Source organism: Lycorma delicatula, chromosome 12, assembly GCF_047948215.1.
Source record: "Lycorma delicatula isolate Av1 chromosome 12, ASM4794821v1, whole genome shotgun sequence".
NCBI lineage: Eukaryota > Metazoa > Arthropoda > Insecta > Hemiptera > Fulgoridae > Lycorma > Lycorma delicatula.
In genome coordinates, this window is record NC_134466.1 from 11,990,130 (window position 1) to 12,009,867 (window position 19,738).

Consider the following 19,738-nt stretch of genomic DNA (forward strand, 5'->3'; position numbering starts at 1 on the left):
ATTTTGAGATCTTTTAAAAAGGTAAAGAAATCGTCTTATAAATTTATTTCTAAATTCAAAAATAATTGTTTCGGTAGAAATCGTCGACTTCCTTCAAATCTATTATTTGTCGTTAAAACTTGGTGCGCAATCTTATATGTATAATATTGCCAATTATTAAAAAAAAATAAACTTGTAAAATAGAAGAATTCAACAAAACCCAATTTACAGACAACAAAACCTTCAAAAAATGAACCCCCAACCCTGCTAATGAAGGAAGAAAACAATAATCTGATCCGTAACAATAAACACAACGCGGACATCGTAGCTAAATATTTCAACAAACTCTTAAATTGCGAATAATCGACAGAATTTCTAAACCTCGATACCAGCAGTAGTATAGAAACCTTAGGTTTTGCGTCAGGCCAACCAGTCCCGAGCAAGAGCCACCGACGCAGAACTTGAACTTTTTTTTCACGAAAGCGAACCCCTCTCTTTCTAGTTAAATTTTTACCATGAGAGAATATATCTACTACATAAAGATCAGCAAAACATGACTCTGACTCCTTTAATAAATCAGTACATTAAAGATGATTTTGCTTGAACCTAAGTCAATAAATTTAAAGATTGTGCTTGAATCTGAGGGTTTTTTCACAAGAGCGACCCGCTCTTTCTAATTAAATTTTCACCATGAAAGAGTGCAGTAAGCACAATTCTGTTTCCTTCATAAAACAAGAATCATTACTTATAAAAAATAAAAATAACTGACGTCAATGGGGAATCCCTAATCTTTTACATGTCTATAGCATATGATTAGTAAATGACGTCAATTAGGAGTCGTCTCTCTCATCAGCTGTCAATCATTAATTATAAAAAATAAAATTCTCACACACGTATAGACAAAACGTTAGCTTATCACTTACAAATTTACTTAAAGATAAAAGATTATGAATCTTTAACTAGTTAAATATTACGTATTTACTGTTGTAATAAATATACAAAATTCACACTCAAATTAACACTAATATAAACTGATGACAATTTAAAACCTAATGATATATCATGTTTTTCATCAACTGCCATAAACATAGATATAATTGATTTGTATTCTACACGCCCATTAAATTTTTGATGTGTCTTGTTTTGCTGTGCTTTTTGTAGTAAATACACTCTTTCATGGTGAAAATTTAACTAAAAAGAGAAGGTCGCTCTCGTAAAAAAAAAGTCAGTTCAAGCACATTGGCTTGTGCTAGGAGTGTGTTTGAAACTGAGGATTCTATACTACTAATAGTCGATGGAAAAATTGAGAAAATATCAGTACTCATAAAAATCTCATGGTTATGAGTTCTACAATTATGATCTAGCATTCATGATGTCAGTTCAGAACAAATAGAATTAGAATGTTAAATCTATGATAAGATCTTCTTTGGAACAATTGCTCACTCTTTAAATCTTTCAGATGAATCCTTTTGAACACTTAGAGATAACCCGATTGGAAATAGATTGGGGATTTGCTTTAAACATGATGGTGCTTCGGCTCATTCCTTTAGTAGTATTTCAAAATTAAATAATAAATAATACAGTAAATGACGGATCAGTCAAAATGATTACTCCATCTCACCTCATCGGACAATACCTTCTTTGGAGTCGAATGAAGTCATTGGTTTATTATAGTCTAGTACTATAGTCACTGACACAAAAGCAAGGGTGTACTCGTACATTTTCCAGTATAGAAATGTTTGATTTTATATTACAGCAGACCACAAGAAGTGATCAATAGCCACTGGTGGCTGGCAACACGACAATGTTATGAAATGTTCATTCATTTGATGTTTGCACTGATAAAAAGTAAAACTTATCTTTTTCATGAATTTGATTTTTAGCAACTTATTTTATAGCCGTTTGCTTTTTTTCTTCTTGGGCACGCAACAAAGTGTCATTATCAGTAATTGTATTAATATAGTAAACAATTTAAGCAAACAACACCATACTTAAAAATTTAAATAACAGCAATATAAAACAGTTAAAAAGGATTAAAACACGCAATATCATAATAAAATATTTCTCATGCAGTACAGCATAGATGTAAAGTACTATGCCATATGTTAAAGGAAGAAATAAAACCTCATGAAAAACAATATTAAAAATCTAACTTAAATAAACAAAATTCGCATCTGGCTTGTGTCAAACAGAATTGATGGACGAAACTCATAATAACAATCAAATATGTGAATACAAATGCGCGGTTTTAATAAAGTAAGACATTCGATATCATCATACTATTCCCAAAAATATTTTGAATGTTAACCGCTAATTTAAATCTTCCATGCAATGCCGCATAACAGACACAGTACACAACGATGTGGTGTTCTGTCAGCTGGCAGTTGTAGCTAATACAAACAGGTGCATCGCTTTGGGTCATGCGATGTCCATAAGTGAGCCAGTGTACTCTATTCACAAATGGCAAATAACCACCTCTCGACTGTAATTCCTGCACGAAGTGCTCCATGATGATACACCGTGGAACTCCAGATGAAGTTTATTACTTAACTTGGACGATGTTTATTGTTAGGAGTAATATTTCATTCACTCTACCGTGAACCAACCTCTTCAGAAAACAGACAAGATCGTCAGACACAAAGTAATTAGTGAAACGGACAAGTCTCTTGCCGACTACCAACAGGATCATTACCTGAAATTCTAGCATGACTGGTAATCCAGCAGACGCTGACATTTGTGTTTTGGTGAGTCATTTTAGAAATAATAGTCTATTTAGAATCACAGACTACAAACTGTCTAGAGTACATGTCACTAATCACCTGCAAGGCAGTCATTGAATGTGCACAGACAAGTACATAACGAAATGTTGGGCTAAGTATACTTAATGCCTTACTAATAGCATACAGTTCTGTGATAAAGACAGGCGATGCTGGGAAGGGCAACCATGTATATTCTACTAGCAACCACAAAAGCATAAATAAAAGAATAATCGTGTCTTGAGCTGTCTGTGGAAACAATAGCATCAGGATTCACATTATTTACTATATTATACAATCTTTCTTGCAACACACTTCCGTCCTTTTTTTCATATCGACTGAGATAGGGCAATAATTCATGAGGGAAGGCCACCACATTGCGTAACGGTAAGAGTATATTTAGAGATAGGAAGAGATCAGATGCTTAGTTACATCTCGGCCGCTCCTGATATCAATCAAGATGCTGGTTGGAGAACACTGCCTCAAATGTCAGATGATTTGGTTGCACTTTAATACGAGCTAAGTAGGTCAGTCCATACCAAAGACAGCTTAATACTGTCCTCTAGCAGTCTTACTTTTTCTTTTTTCCCGTTTTAGCCTCCGGTAACTACCGTTCAGATAATACTTCAGAGGATGAATGAGAATGATATGTATGAGTGTAAATGAATTGTAGTCTTGTGCATTCTTAGTTCGACCATTCCTGAGATGTGTGGTTAATTAAAGCCCAACCACCAAAGAACACCGGTATCCACGATCTATTATTCAAATCCGTGTAAAAATAACTGGCTTTACTAGGACTTGAACGCTGGCACTCTCGACTTCCAAATCAGCTAATTTGGGAAGACGCGTTCACCACTAGACCAACCCGGTGGGTTGGTCTAGCAGTCTTACTACAGAGGTTGAATGAAACGCATGCACAGCAAGATTGATCGATGAATGATGGACAGAAGTGAGCATTCTAAGATCGGTGGCCCGTGGGGCTGAATAAGCCACGCAGTCGTAGTCCAAATAGGAACGGACCAGAGCACGATAAAAGCGCAATATGCATACTCTATCAGCTCTCTAATGAGTATTAGATAGAACTCTCACTATGTCTAGCATTTTTAGGCATTTAACCTTCAGCTCCTTTAAATATGTTACTATCAGTCGTTAGTCAAACCACAATTCCAAAAATCTAACCTGCGTGCATAGTTCAACTGGTTCACCATTTAAAAACAGTTGAGGGTCAACATATTCCCTCAATCAGGAAAAGCAAATGCATTTCGTTTTCTCCGGGAAAATCGTGATTCGCCAATTTACTATGAATAATCCAAAAACAAATACCATTTTCGTGCGAAATGATTTTTACAATTTAAATTGTTTTTTATGTTAAAATAAAATGTAGTCAGATTTTAAGTTAAAATAAACTTTATGTGATAGGATAGTTTATTATTTCTTCCAAAAAACAATACGGGAACGGCACTGCGGCACCAGTGAACCTCTGTATAAAGAACAAGAAATCAACTGCATGTTGCAAAATCGACTAGTCCTAATCGTTAAAGGAAGTGTTTTTGAAGCGCTTTCACCTGAGTGAGTGATCTATTAAACGGAATGCTGGTCACATCAAACAATAACTTCGAATGTACGTTAATACCTTTAATTGTAAATATGAAATTCGATAACAAATAATTTTAAAATAAAAGTTACGAATTTAATTTTTCTTTTTTTTAATTAAAATTTTTATTGCGTTTATATATTTTGAGATCAAATGTTAGATCTATTTCGAAGCCCAAGGTATCAACATTTTGCATAATTTTGTGCGTAGCATACCACGTGTCAAAAAGTACAATTTGAAAAAGAATCTTTTTTGTACACACGGCAATAATTAACATGTTTAGCTGTAATCTAGTATCGTTTCTCCATCGTGATCATTTTATTTTTGGAATCATGAAAAATTTGTTTTGTGTAAAACAATAAAGTTTTTTCTATCACTTTTGGTCTCAGTTTTGTTCTGAATTAAAGCTGCATTTTTAAACTCGTATTTTACATTGAATGTATTTACATCAATTCTTTCAGAATTAAATTATCTAGAAATTTTGTTAAAAGTTTTATTTATTTTATGTAAAATCTAAATTATTATTATTTATGTAATTTTTTAAAATTTATTCATGTAAAATCTAAAAATTCGTTTTTCTACACAAATTTTTTGGGCTTTGATCCACGCAGAAATCGACGAAAGCAAGGGCTCTTTGATTGCCAAATCTGTCCAAAAAAAAAACACGCTGGAAGGGCGAAAGAGAAGGTAATTAGTAAAATCTAATTATGTATTTGTTTCTGTGAACATAGAAATTTAAAATCAGCACCGTTGGACTGTAGTGTTTTTAAGCGTTCATTTTATTAAGTAATTACCTAATAATACTAAAAAATATTATTTGTATTGACACATTATTTATTTGGGTAAACCGTGTACCATATTCTTAAATGTGATAAAGTATAGAATTAGATTATTATCCTGCTTCCAGCTATTCTATTTGATTCCTTTTTTTCGGTTCTTTTATTTTACAGAAAACTTTAGCTATGGCCATGAAAAGGCCCAGGATAAAAGTTTCTGAAGCAACATTCCCACTAATTTTAGCTACGAGCCGCCACTGGCCTCAAGAATGGTCAGCCAGACTCTGTACAAGACTACATGTCATACATATCATCCTCACTTCATTGGGCCAAGGGGATGGGTTCCTTATTGTTCACTGGTTGAATAGATTGAAACGTACACACTAGGAAATAAATTTAAAAAATACGAGTACATATATATACAGGTGTCCCATATAAAACGCAACCCATCAATCACTCATCCATGAACTTTCAAAAGTCAAGCTTACTCCCCTACTCGTTACTGAAATGGACTCGTCCAACATCGAACATCGCGGCGACGCAGTAGAACACTACCGATAGTAACAACAATGCAATCATAACGTTCAGTGTATTGCTAGAGACAAGATGGTGTTTTCGCTAGATGAACGTGTTTTCATTGTCGAGTCGTACTTCAGTACGAAATCAGCGGTCGCAGTGCATGATTTGTTTCGCCATAAGTACCCAGATAAACCAGCTCCTAACAAAACATCGGTATTAAGGTTAGTCGCAAAATTTAGAGAGACCGGTTCTGTTAATAACAAGGAACACAAAAGATCTGCGTCAATGTTGAATACAGATACAGTCACTGAAATCAAAGACCGATTACTCGCCTCGCCAAATAAATCGATCAGACGTTTGTCTGCTGAAATTAATTTGTCTAAATCGACTGTTCATCGGCGGACCAAACAACTACAATTACGACCGTATCGCATTCCAACGGTTCATCGACTTCTTGAGCCCGACAAAGAAAAACGGCTACAATATTGTCAATGGTTCCGTCGATTTCTGCGTGAGGGAATTAATGTTACACATTCGTTATTTTTCACAGATGAAGCACGGTTTCATTTGGATGGCTACGTAAACAGCCAAAACAGTAGAATTTGGAGAGCTGAAAATACCCAAGTTTATCACGAAAAACAATTACACCCGCAGAAGTCGGGAGAGTGGTGCGCGACATCGCGGAAGAAAATAATAGGTCCTATTTTTTTCGAGTACACCATTAATGCAGAACGATATCAGGATATTTTATTTCAGTTCATTGCACTCTTGGAAGAGGAAGACGGACACTGCTGCCTGCAACATGACGGTGCGACATCGCACTACGCAGGTTCAACTTCTGATTTCGTCGAGGAATTCTTCGGTAATCGTGTTATCGGTCGAGGCTTGTGGCCACCAAGATATCCAGATTTGACTGCGGCGGGTGTTTTTCTACGGGATTACCTCAAAGAAAAAGCCTACAGCAACAAACCAGGAACATTTGAACGATTGAAGTCAATATTGAAAAAGCTGTATTAAATATCCAGCCACAAACTTTGAAAAAAGTTGCAAGAAACGCTGTAAAAAGAATTGAAGCTTGTATTCAAGAAGATGGCGGCCACTTCCAACATTTACTATAATGTAAGATAATGGATGGTAATAATAAAAATTACATTTACATTTACACATGCCTTTTTATTATTTCAATACCTACCAGTATAAGGTTGGGTTATGGGACATCCTGTATATATATATATATATATATATATATATATATACATACATATACTGTGTATGTTTCAGTAACTTCATACAATTTTCATTTTATTGATTACATACTATGATAAAAGTAGATAAAAGAAAAAATGTAGTAATAAATAACAAAAAATAACAATAATAATAATAATAAAGAAAAAGATAATAAATGTTATAAAGAGTAAGGTTAGGTTAAATTTGAGAAATATTTCTTTGACAATGATATATCACACTTCATCTACGCCCGGTAGTGTAGTACTGCACTCTACAAACGTACGGAGGAGTAGTGTGCGTGTAAGAAGAATGAGAATGCCATTTTCAGACCATCCGACAATTTTGGATAATTTTTTTTAAATCTTCCTTAATAACAAACATAACTGAAAGTCCTCCCAAAATCTACGTTAACAACAAACAAAACTAAAACTTATTTCAAAATTTACTTTAATAATAGATAACGAAAAATATCTTTGTGTTGCTTCAGTTACCGATTGATATGATACATAAAAATGCTGTATTTTTCAGTGTTATAAAAAAAAATCGGCTACTTTATCTGTGAGCAAGGTGAAAGACTACTTTCTTACAAATTTAGTTATACAAAGGATAAATTTAAAAATATAAAAAAGGGTATTTCCATAAACAGCAGTAAAATATAAGAAAATCTACACACAGCTTGAAAACTTTCGGATGAGAGTTGAAAAGCGTGCGTAGAAAAACGTTTTGTTCAAATGTATTTACAATTAAAAATATTTGCAGGTAAACTTTTTCAACGGGATAAAGACTTTGATTAGGGATATGGAATGTAGAAAACATTTTTACTACAATGTATTAAAACATTTTTATACAAGGTGATTTAAGGAACCCACCGGGTTGGTCTAGTGGTGAACGCGCCTTCCCAAATCAGCTGATTTGGAAGTCGAGAGTTCCAGCGTTCAAGTTCTAGAAAAGCCAGTTACTTTTACACGGATTTGAATACTACATCATGGATACCGGTGTTGTTTGGTGGTTGGGTTTCCATTAACCACACATCTCAGGAATGGTCGAACTGAGAATGTACACTTCATTTACACTCATACATATCCTCATTCATCCTCTGAAGTATTATCTAAACGGTAGTTACCGGAGGCTAAACAGGAAAAGGAAAAAAAAGGGTGATTTAAAGAAACGGGAAATTTTGAAACTTGGTTGGTAGCCGTGGGCGAAACCTACCACTTGATAAGTGGCGCCAGCCTCTCTAATCTAACCTGCCATTTAGTTGTCATGGATCCTTGGAGTGGTGCGCAACGTGCATTAGCTATCAAAGCGTTTTACAAAAACAATGACAGTGTGGAGTGAGCGCGTAGAGAATTTCGCCGCCATTTTAATCTGGGACGGCACGACCGTATTCCATCAGAACATGCAATTAAAATATGGTTATCTAATTTTGAGGAAATTGGATCGGCAATGAAAAAGAAACCTCCAGGCCGTGAGCGAACCGTACGTACACCACAGAATGTTCAAGCTTTACAAAATGCTGTCACACAAGTCCACATCGGTTAATCCGTCGTGTCTCAGCATCTTTACAACTGCAAGTGTTCGAAGAATGTTAGTGAAGGACTTGCAATTCCATCCATACAAGTTGCAGACCGTCCAGGAACTGAAACCGAATGATTCAGATATGCGAACACAATTCTGTAATGTAATGCTTCAGAAGATAAATGACAACAAAGAGTTTGTTCACGAACTGTGGATGTAAGACGAAGCGCATTTCCACCTCAATGGATTAGTTAACAAGCAAAATTTCAGATACTGGGCACAAGAAAATCATACGCAGCTACACCAGCGTCCGTTGCACAGCCAGAAAGTGACCGTGTGGTGTGCTATGTGATCTTACGGTGTTATAGGACCTTATTTTTTCGAGGATGACAACGGTCTTGCGATTACAGTGACGTCGGCTCGTTACGTAGCCGTGTTTGAAACCTTTGTTGTGGAACAACAAAAGAGATTTCCACAGATTCTTAACACAGCCTGGTTTCAACAAGACGGAGCAACGTCACATACTGCACGAATATAGATGGCAGCTTTACGCCGATTGTTTGGACGTGTCATTTCACGAAATGGTGACATTAGATGGCCTCCCAGATCGCCTGATCTCTCAGCTTGCGATTACTTTTTGTGGGGTCACCTTAAAAGAAAAGTGTTCCACAGTAAACCTGCTACAACGGAAGAACTGAAGGCAAAGATCCGAGAAGCAATTGCGGAAATTCCAGTTGAGGTGTTACGTCAAACCGTGAACAATTTAACGAAGAGACTTCGTGAGTGTTTACGTAAAAGAGGAGGTAACCTGCAAGATGTCATCTTTAAAAAATAAACTAAAATGTATGTATACTAAAATGTATGTATCCTAAAATGGCAACATTTGTACAATTACATGAAACAAAATTCATTTTCTAAAAAAAATGTCATTGACGTTATTTAATTTTAAAAATCTCCCGTTTCTTTGAATCACCCTGTACTTTGTTACTTTTTTTTTAAAGTCCAATTGTATCTTTTAAATTATTCTATATATCCATACCGTAATTATATGTTTTGTAAAACAAGTAAAATTACTTTCGTAATTAATTATTTAGGTTAATTTCAGAACAAAGAAAAAAGTGAGTTAAAATTATGTTCGAACCGATCTACTACCGAAAAATTATATAATTGTTTTCGTAAACAACTTTTTCTAACATTCGCAGCCAAACCTTTCTATTCGACTACATTTGTCAGGAGAAAACAATTACAGTTGATTAATGTCCCTTTTAACCTATCTCCAATAATATCCCTAAGTTTTCAATGATAATTTTCTGATCTTTTAAAAGAATTTTTCTTTTTGTTTTAAACGGTTATATCTATGTATTACCATATTTTCCAAAATAAGTCTAGAAACAAAATGTTAGAAAATATTAACTTATAAAACGAATATATTTTTTATTTTCTATTCCTAATGTGTAATTCGCAATCTATTAAACTTATGAACAATAAGCTACCACATGTCCCAACAAGATGAGGACAATACGTACGACAAACAAATGAGATGTAGTCTTATACAAACTCCGGCCGACCACTCCTGAGATGTGTGGTTAATTGAAAACCAACCACCGAACTGCCGGCCTCCGTGGCGCGAGTGGTAGCGTCTCGACCTTTCATCCGGATGTCCGGGTTCGAATCCCGGTTAAGTATCGCATTTTCACACACGCTACAAATCATTTATCTCATCCTCTGAAGCAATTAACTGACGGTGGATGAAAAAAATAAACATAAAAACCATCAAAGTACATCAGTAATCGCTGTCTAGTATTCAAATCAGTAAAGCGATCCTTTTTTTTAACCTCCGAGTCCACAGTTAAGCATTACTTCAGAGGATGAGATGAATGATTTGCAGCGTGTGTGAAAATGCCATGCCTGACCGGGATTCGAACCCGGGACCTCTGGGTGAAAGGCCGATACGCTGAATCTAAAGCGATCCTTAATAAGAATTAAACCTCAGAACCTTCGACTTCGAAAACCATCAGCTGTTAAATCACCTGATTTGCGACTACGACTTTACCACTAGAACAACCCGGTGGGTAAAATCTATATTCGGTAGAATTTTTTTGAATGCATTTTCTTTTTTTTTTAAGTCTTTTTCTATTAGTAAAGAAAATCAGTAAGTTTTAAAATTATTTTAGAAATTTAAATACATATTAAAAATACTGCAATTTTTTCTGTTATTTATTAGACTTGAAACAATAAAAATATCAATCTACTGCACATTAAATAAATTTATCGGGATGAACAATTAAATTAACAGGCGATATTGAACGTTATGAAAAAAAAAAGGAATACGAAAGTTTGAAAATTTACAACAGGGAAAACAATCGGATTTTTTTTAACGGAAGTAATCCTCTGAAGTATTGCGTTTTTACTATGCCGTCTTAACAGAGCTACAGCTCTAGAATGGAAAGTATTTTAATCGGTCCAATTTGGGCATATGCGGTTTACACCGGATTACGACATTTTGACACCTAAGGAATCCAAAAAACCAGATGGTAATGTTCTGGATGTTAATGTTCGTATGTGCGCGCGTACACGTGTGTTTGTGTTCAGTGTTGGCCTATAAATCGCCTTATATCTCTGGAACTAGTCGACCGATTTTGACCAAACCTGGTCAGATTACTTCTATATATGGAGCATTGATGCCATTACATTTTCAACTTGTAAGGTCAAGGAGATGAGGCAGTAGAGTAAGGTCACCCTCAGTATCTCGAGATTTCGCTTAATTAAGATCATATTTTTCTTACGCACATTTAACAATTAAAAATAACAATATTTGCAAAAAAAGATTTTGCAAAATGCCAAAAAAAGTTGTAAAGTAGTGGCTAAATAGGCATACTGCGTCAATAGTACCCCCCTCCCCCTGTCTTCACAGATGAATCAGATGAATCTAGTGTCGCAGTCCGCCAACTTGGAATTTCCCTTTACTGTGTGGAAAATTATTTTTTCCCTCGTCCTCTTGAACCGGGAAATTTGAAACTCCATAGGGTTGACGACCAATTATTTTTTTACTTTAAATATTAATTACTTACTTTATTTAATATTTCTAAAATTGGTAGCACTTACGTACAGCTGTTGTAGTGGTCTGTTATTATTAAATTTACGTGGCGAACGAGTAACAATGTCGTTGGTATTAAGAGAATGTAAATAAATAAATTACTACAATTTGATTTTTTCTTTTTATTAGAAATACCATAAACAAGTAATGATGATGATGATGAGTTTAAAAAAAACTTATATATTGACAGAGGAAAGCATTAAGAAATTTAGATCTCTAGGATTTGAAATCGTTGGGGGAATAATAAAAATCGTCAATAAGTTATTGAAATAAAAAAATAATTTTTAATATATAGATTGAAAGATGAATTATTTAAATGTTAAAAAAGTCGCGCCTACAGACAAATCAGTAACATATAAACAAGTCCACAAACATACCCCATTGGAAAATAGCTTTAAAACGGGTGAAAAGATTATAATGAGAATAAATAAAACTGATGCGTATACAGTTCCGGGTGATAGTTGTCTACGTATTCGTGGGAAACTTGTAGGTGAAAAAAATAAAAAATCAACATTAGAATGAGTTAAATTTTGCGGGTGGCTTTCTATTCGATGAGATAATTTATAAAATAAATGGCCAAGAGGTGGCCAGTACGAGAAACGTAGGTGTGACCTCTATTATGAAAAATGTGATTTCAATAACAAATAATTCGATTCTATTGTTGGAACACGCCGGATGGGTTAATGGAACAAATAAAATTAATATGGACGATGACGGTGCCTTTACTTTATACATACCATTATCAATGTTGTTAGTTTTCGCTAAAGACTACAAAAAAAATAATTATAAACAACAGACAAGAATTTTTATTGAAACGTACTAGTGATGATGTGAACGCAATACTGACCAAAGTTTCAGACCATAAATCTAAACTAGAAATAACATATTCCACGGCTTGTACCATATTTAAAGGTGTCGAGTCAATATCAATTGGAATTGGCTAAATTGAGAGAGAAAAAATGAAGAGTTGAGTATTCAATTTAGAAGTTGGGGAACTTAATCAGAATCCAACAGTCCCACAAACAAAATCTATGACGTGGAACGTAAAAACATCATCACAATTAGAGAAAGCTCAATACATTATTGTAGGCTTTCAAACCGATACATTAAATAAAGCTACAAAGAACGCGTCAGAATTTGATTCGTGTAACGTTAAAAATATAAAGTATTCATAAATTCAAACTGTTATCCATATGAGGATTTAAAAGGGGATCGAATGTTGATATGCAAGATGTTTGTGGAGTTTAAACAATCATATTATACACTAACTGATTCACCATACACATATTCAGATTATAAAAACAAATATCCATTATACGTGATTGATTGTTCACAAGATGAATCGATAAAAGTGGGTGTTACTGAATTGAAAATTAATATTTAAGATGAGAGAATTTTAAACCCCATACAATCGCGTATTGTTTATTAATATATGAAAATATAGTGGCTTACTCACCGTTAACCGTCAAAGTAACAACCTTCATAATTAGTTTATTTTATTTTTATTATTATTTCATGAAATTTTAAATTATTTGATATTATTCTTTTTTATCTACCTATTTTTTTTTTTTTGTAATTAATGATTGACAGCTGATGAGAGAGACGATTCCCAATTGACGTCATTTACTAATCATGTAAATGACAAGTCTTTTACACGTCTAAAAGACGTGTAAAAGATTGGGGAATCCCCATTGACGTCATGTGTTATTTTTATTCTTTATTAATTAATTAGAATTGTTTTATGAAAGAAACATAATTGTGCTAACTACACTATTCCATGGTAAAAAATTTAACTAGAAAAACGTCTCTCTAGTAAAAAAAAAACCTCAAGTTGAAGCACAGTGGCTCGGTGCTCAGGACTGGTTGGCTTGAGCTAGAACCTGAGGTTTCTGTACTACTTATATAAAAATAACAAAATGGCGGACCGTGGAAGAACGAAGGAGAAATCGCCATTTTTTCTAAGGATATATTTTGTTTAGTTCTACAAGTAGTATCTGAAAAAGTATAGCCAGCCTGTCATTTTAGAAACACTCTATATATATATATATTACACACACACACACAGTGTTTCTTACCAAATATTAATGTGATTGTCTATCCGAACATAGACAAATTATTATATAAAAAGAACAAAATGGCGGACAGGGAGAGAAAGAAGGAGATATCGCCATTTTTTCGACGGATAGTTTTTGTTTAGTTTTACAAGTAGAATCTGCAAACGTATAGCCAGCCTACCATTTTACCATTTTAGAAACACTCTGTGTGTGTGTGTATTTGCGTGTGTGTGTGTGTGTGTGTGTGTATATTGTATATATATATATATATATATATATATATATATAAATAATTCCTGAATTCTAGTTTGTTTGTTATCACCTTAAACAACAGTTTATAAATAGTTTATACTGATCGGTATACAATTATATATTAATTAGATTAGTTCAGTATTACTACGTGCAAAATTTATAAATAATTAAAATATAAAAACTTTAAAAATAATTTTTATAGTAAATAAAAATATTTCAATATCAAAAAAAAAATATATATATATCCATATATAAAAAAAAACGGTAATGGAAGTATAATTAATTAATAAGTAAAATTAAAACAGTACAATCGACTAGGGAGAAATAATAGATTTAATTTAATTCATATTCAAATTACGGTATAAGAAACAATCGTTCTATTGTTTACTGTAGATTATAAATAGCATCAGAAAAGTTAATTTTATTTCAGTGAAAAATATCTCTGTAGTTTTAACATTTTAAATTAATTAATTGTATAAAAACGTGCTTAATCTGATATCTCTTTAAATATTTTAGCGCGGATAAAAACAAGCAAAATCATACGTGAAAAAAAATGTAATAACATTTTGAAAGTTATGAAAATGCAGAAAGAATTCATATTTTGTAAAATAATTTATTCATTTTTTTACTCATTAGAGTATTTTCAATCACCAGTGATATGGATTTTGTAAAATTTATTTAATAAGTCGATGTTTAATAATATCGATATTTTAATTAAATTAAAAAGTCGGCAGATAAGTCATTAATTTATTAAAAATAACAATACAATCTATAATAAAGCTCTTTATCGAGTACCGAAGTACTTTGTTATGCCATCCAAATATAAAAAAGTTATCAGATTTGTTACAGGTAAATCTATTTTATTTTAGGCAGATTTAATAAAAAAAAATGCTACCTAAAATAAAATAAGATGATTCGACTTCCGGAAAATGTCGACATTTCTACACGTTTCACATCCCCCAGACCCCAAAATACCACCGTCAGTTCAAAAGTTTATACATTTATATGTGTATATGTGTGTATATATATATATTTCACTCTTACGGACACGATAACTGCCGTAATTTTGCACCAATAACTTTTAGATGGATACATAAAATACAGCGACCAAAAATCTCGGTGGAGTTCGTTAATGGGCAAAATATGACCACAAGGGTTAAAATGGAAGGAGGCTTTTTCGAAAAAAAATATAGCTATTAACTTTCTTATTAAGTAAATTATCGAATTCGTTTAAAGTTCCTACTATTCTTTGGATAAGGGCCGAAAACCTATCTAAGTGAAGGTTTTTGATATCACCAACCATTGGCCCAGAAGGTGGAAAAATGGGGTTTCGAACACAAAAAAATCTATCTCCCTTAATAAGCACAGTATCGAAACGGTTTTAAGTGATCGTTAGTCCTCTGAACATTACGTAAAATTTTTATCTGTAACAATTTTTTATATAACCAAACCTTACGGCAAGCGATGACCAAAATGTTGGTGTAAATGTAAGAAGATCGGACTTGTCATATGCTAAACATGTGAAACTTTTTTCACATGCAACCGTTGTCATAAAGAGTAAATTTGAAGTTTTTCTTAACTTTAAGGTGGATCTTTTTTATCCCCTACTTAGCACCGGTGAAATCTACCTCCGCCTTCCAGGGTGCCGAAAGGGAATTTTTTTAAATAAATAAATATTTATAAATTGGAAATAAAATTTAAAGGAGAAATCTCGAAACCGATTAAAATCAAGACAGTAAGGCAAGGGATGGATTTTCCCTTTTTTTCATTGCAATCTAAGAAAAGAAAATTAAGAAAAATATTTAGAAAAATCAAATAAGGTTACGGTGGTTTTTAAGTTGGTATTACGCTATGCGTAATACCAACTTAAAAGGTAGGAGTTGGAGGGGAGCCAAGGCCGGCGCGTCACTCGTCTGACCTAGCAGTTTATGCTTGTTCATTGTTTAGTTGCCATCATGCCTCTTTGGAATGTAGAGTTTCGCGTTTTCGTGTATGACAGTTTTGTACGGAGCGGCGAATCAGTTACGGAAGTTCAACGTCTCTTTCATCGAAGGTTTAACGTTCCTCGGCATGGAGATATACCGAGCCGGAACACCATTTTGCGATGGGTTAATGCCCTTCGTAGTGGAGGTAGTCTAATGAAAAGGCAGCCACCGGGACCACGTCGCACAGTTCGAACTCCGGAGAACGTGGAACGTGTAACGCAAGCTGTTTTAACTAGTCCAAGACGTTCAGTTTGTAGGCATTCTGCAGCACTACGAATATCCAATAGTTCAGTGCGGCTAATTCTACACCGAGATTTAGGTTTTCACCCTTATAAAATGTCAGTTGTGCACAAGTTAACAGAGGGCGACTACCCACAACGTGCAGCTTTAGCTGAAGCGATGCTCCAAATTTTGGAAGATGAGCCAAATGCGATTTTGATAATGAGCGACGAGGCTCATTTTCATCTCAATGGTTTTGTGAATCGTCAAAACTTCCGATACTGGGCCTGTGAAAATCCACGCACTTTACATGAGTTACCATTACACAGTCCCAAAGTTACGGTGTGGTGCGGCGTCGGGAAATTTGGTATCGTGGGGCCCTACTTTTTTTGAGGAAAACGGGAACACTGTAACCGTAACAACTGATCGTTACGTAAATATGGTGAAAACATTCTTGAAAACTGAGCTGAGACGACGACGAATCAATCTGCCAGATGTTTATTTTCAACAGGATGGAGCTACGGCACATACTGCCCGAGTGTCGATGGCTGCTGTTAGACAAATGTTCCCTAATCGCGTTATCTCCAGATTCGGTGATCTGCAATGGCTCCCTCGTTCACCAGACCGTTCGATGTGTGATTTTTCTTGTGGGGGTATTTAAAGTCTTTGGTGTATGAAATCAAACCTCGTACATTAGCCGAACTATGACAAGCGATAGAGCAGAAAATCGCTCAGATCGATCGTCAACTATTGGAGAGAGTGGAGGCTAACTTCACAGAGCGTTTCCACATTTGTCAGCGTGAAAATGGACACCATCTTAACGATATTATTTTTCGTACATAGGTAAGTCAAACTGCATATTCTCAGAAACTTATTTCTGCCAATAAATTATTTTTTAACCTTAAGATAGTGGAGTGTCGTTAATTTGTAATACGTCCGTTTCCCGTGGCGGACCCTTTATATATAAATATAAAAGGAAAAAGATAAGACGAATACAATTTTTATTATTATTATTATGATTTCAGTCACTCTTCGATACATATTTCAAAAAGAATGATATGGATGAAATAATAATGGAAAGATACCAGGGCCCTTGTCGAGAATCGAATCCAAGATCAGCTGAATCAGACACGATAACCACAAATATACCGACCGAGCTAGTTTTATAAAATTCTAGATCAACCGATTCAGAAGTTGACCATTACATCAACCTTGGTTACTGTAGTTTTTGCCAGGTTTTTTTAAATAGCGTATGTGAATACTATTGGTCATACAAGTTACAAATAAATATAAAATGTTCGATGTGAAAATGATACCTGAAATTTAATTTAATTGATATATGACAAGCGGTTTATTTAAAATAACTCTAGTCAGAAATCGGTAATTTGTTGTTACTTTCCGCCCACAAATTTCTGGTAGGCTATTCTATGAGATATTCCAGGTGTTTTAAAGAACAATCAGGTAGCGGCGAGCGATGAAATTTACCATCTTATTGGGGGATCACAAAAGAAATTAAATACCGGAAGATCATCGTAAAAACTAAGACACCGAGAAATAAACGCCAATATTTGACGGGTTTCTTGAAATGATCCAGAATACACAAACTTCCACAACAACCCTTTCCTTGATCGTTTAAGACATTTTAGAAAAACACACTACTGTAAAAAATGGAATTATACTGCAGAGCATGAATAGTTTACGACTGGCATCAGACAAGAGTAGTAACATATACACCAACACAGGAGCAAGTAGTAGCAGTGCTAAAGGTAACAATCAAATAACTCCAGTTGCCCCGGCTCACTTCAGTTGTAAGTTGCTCAGCCAAAATTATGTTTTACTCTTTAAGGTTTTAATACTCAGGTTGAATACCTTAAAACGCATGAACTTATTTTATTGATTTATTTTTCATAACGTTTTCATCAAATGCATTTTGTTCAGGTATTTAATCATTTCGGTTCAATTTTCACGGGTTAATGTTACCTGCCGCTGAAAGAGTATTACAAAACTTTTGAACTTCATCGATAAAATGAATCCGTTACACGTAACAAACATTTTTTTTTACAAAATAAAATCGGTTTTATTCAAACCCTTATAACTCATATAAACTCGTGCTTATGGAACAAATACTTTTCAGATCCACACTGATTTGTTTACAGAAATAGAAAAGTGATGTTAGCTAAACAAATACGTGATCCGAATTGATAACCATTCTCGAAAGAAGACATTCTTTTTTCTCTATCTTTCGGCCTTATAATTTTGTTTTTCAATCGAATTTGATAATGTTACGATATATTTAAGAATCTGTTATAATTTTACTGACAATAAAAAACAAATCCACTGAATAGTGGATTTTTTTTATACGCTGCATGTAAGAACGTTAATCAAAAATTAAATTATCATATCTTTCTTTTGACTTTGATTACATGGGGCTTGAGATACTTATCTAATCGTACTCATGAAGCCAAAAAAAAATAATAATAAACAGGAGACCGTAAACATAAATCAACAATATTCTCTTAGGTAGAAGATAAATAAATGCTTCAACGTTTTTGATACAAGTCATAATCATTGATAGCTAAAAACTGAAAGCGACCGCGCATTAATTTGTTACACGAGGTGTGTGAGAAAAGTAATGAGACTGACTTTTTACTTACCAAAGTTTTTATTTTTTTCAAACAACAATATTATCCCCTTTAAAGGAGTTACCTTTGACAGCTATACACTGGCGGAGTCGTTGTTCCCACTCCTAGTAGCAACGTTGGAAGGTGTCAACTAGTAGGGCTTTTAACTGGCCGGTCACAGTCTTTTGAATGTTCTCCAGAGTTCCAAAATGACGTCCTTTTAAGACATGTTTCAATTTCGGGAAAAAGAAAAAGTCACAAGGACTCAAATCAGGTGAATAGGGCGGGGGGAGGATTGAGAAACCGTAGGAATTCGTTTTGAGGTCAAAAATTCCCTGATGGAAATGGCCGTATGACGCGGGGCATTGTCATGATGAAGCATCCATTTGTCTGCAATCTCTGGTCTCACGTGAATCACTCTTTTCCTGAGCCTTTCAAGGACACCTTTGAAAAGGTCACTTGGTTGACAGTTTTTCCTGGAGGAACAAATTCTTTATGCGCGATACCCCTACTGTCAAAAATGTAAATCAGCACGGTTTTGATCTTTGATTTGCCATTCGACATTTTTTCGGTCGAGGAGATGACGGAGTGTGCCACTCTTCGCGTTGCCGCTTTGTTTCAGCATCGTACTCAAATATCCAGGATTCATCACCTGTGATCGCACGATTGAAGAATTCTTGGTCGTTGTCAATCCTCTCAAGAAGATTAACGCACACGTTTCTTCGATCGTCCTTTTGTTCCGTTGTGAGGTTTTTCGGCACCGATTTCGCATGTCCAAATCGTCTGTCAAAATTTGATGTATAGTGAAAGTGTTTAAATTTAACTGTTCACTCATCATCCTTATTGTTAAACGACAGTCGATCTCACAAGAACCCTTACATGTTCAACGTTTTCGTCAGATTTTGAAGTTGAAGGTCTCCCTTAGCGAGGTTGATCTTTAACGTGTCCTCGGCCTTCCAAAAATGATTTGTGCCAGCGGAAAACTTGTGCTCTTGAATGTTCCTCGTAGGCCTGTTGCAATTTTTCAAAGGTCACACCCGCGGATTCCTCAAGTTTAACACAAAACTTGATTGCACAACGTCGCTCTAAATTCCGATGCTCCATTTTCGTTAGGCACAACAAAAACTCAACTTCACTGATG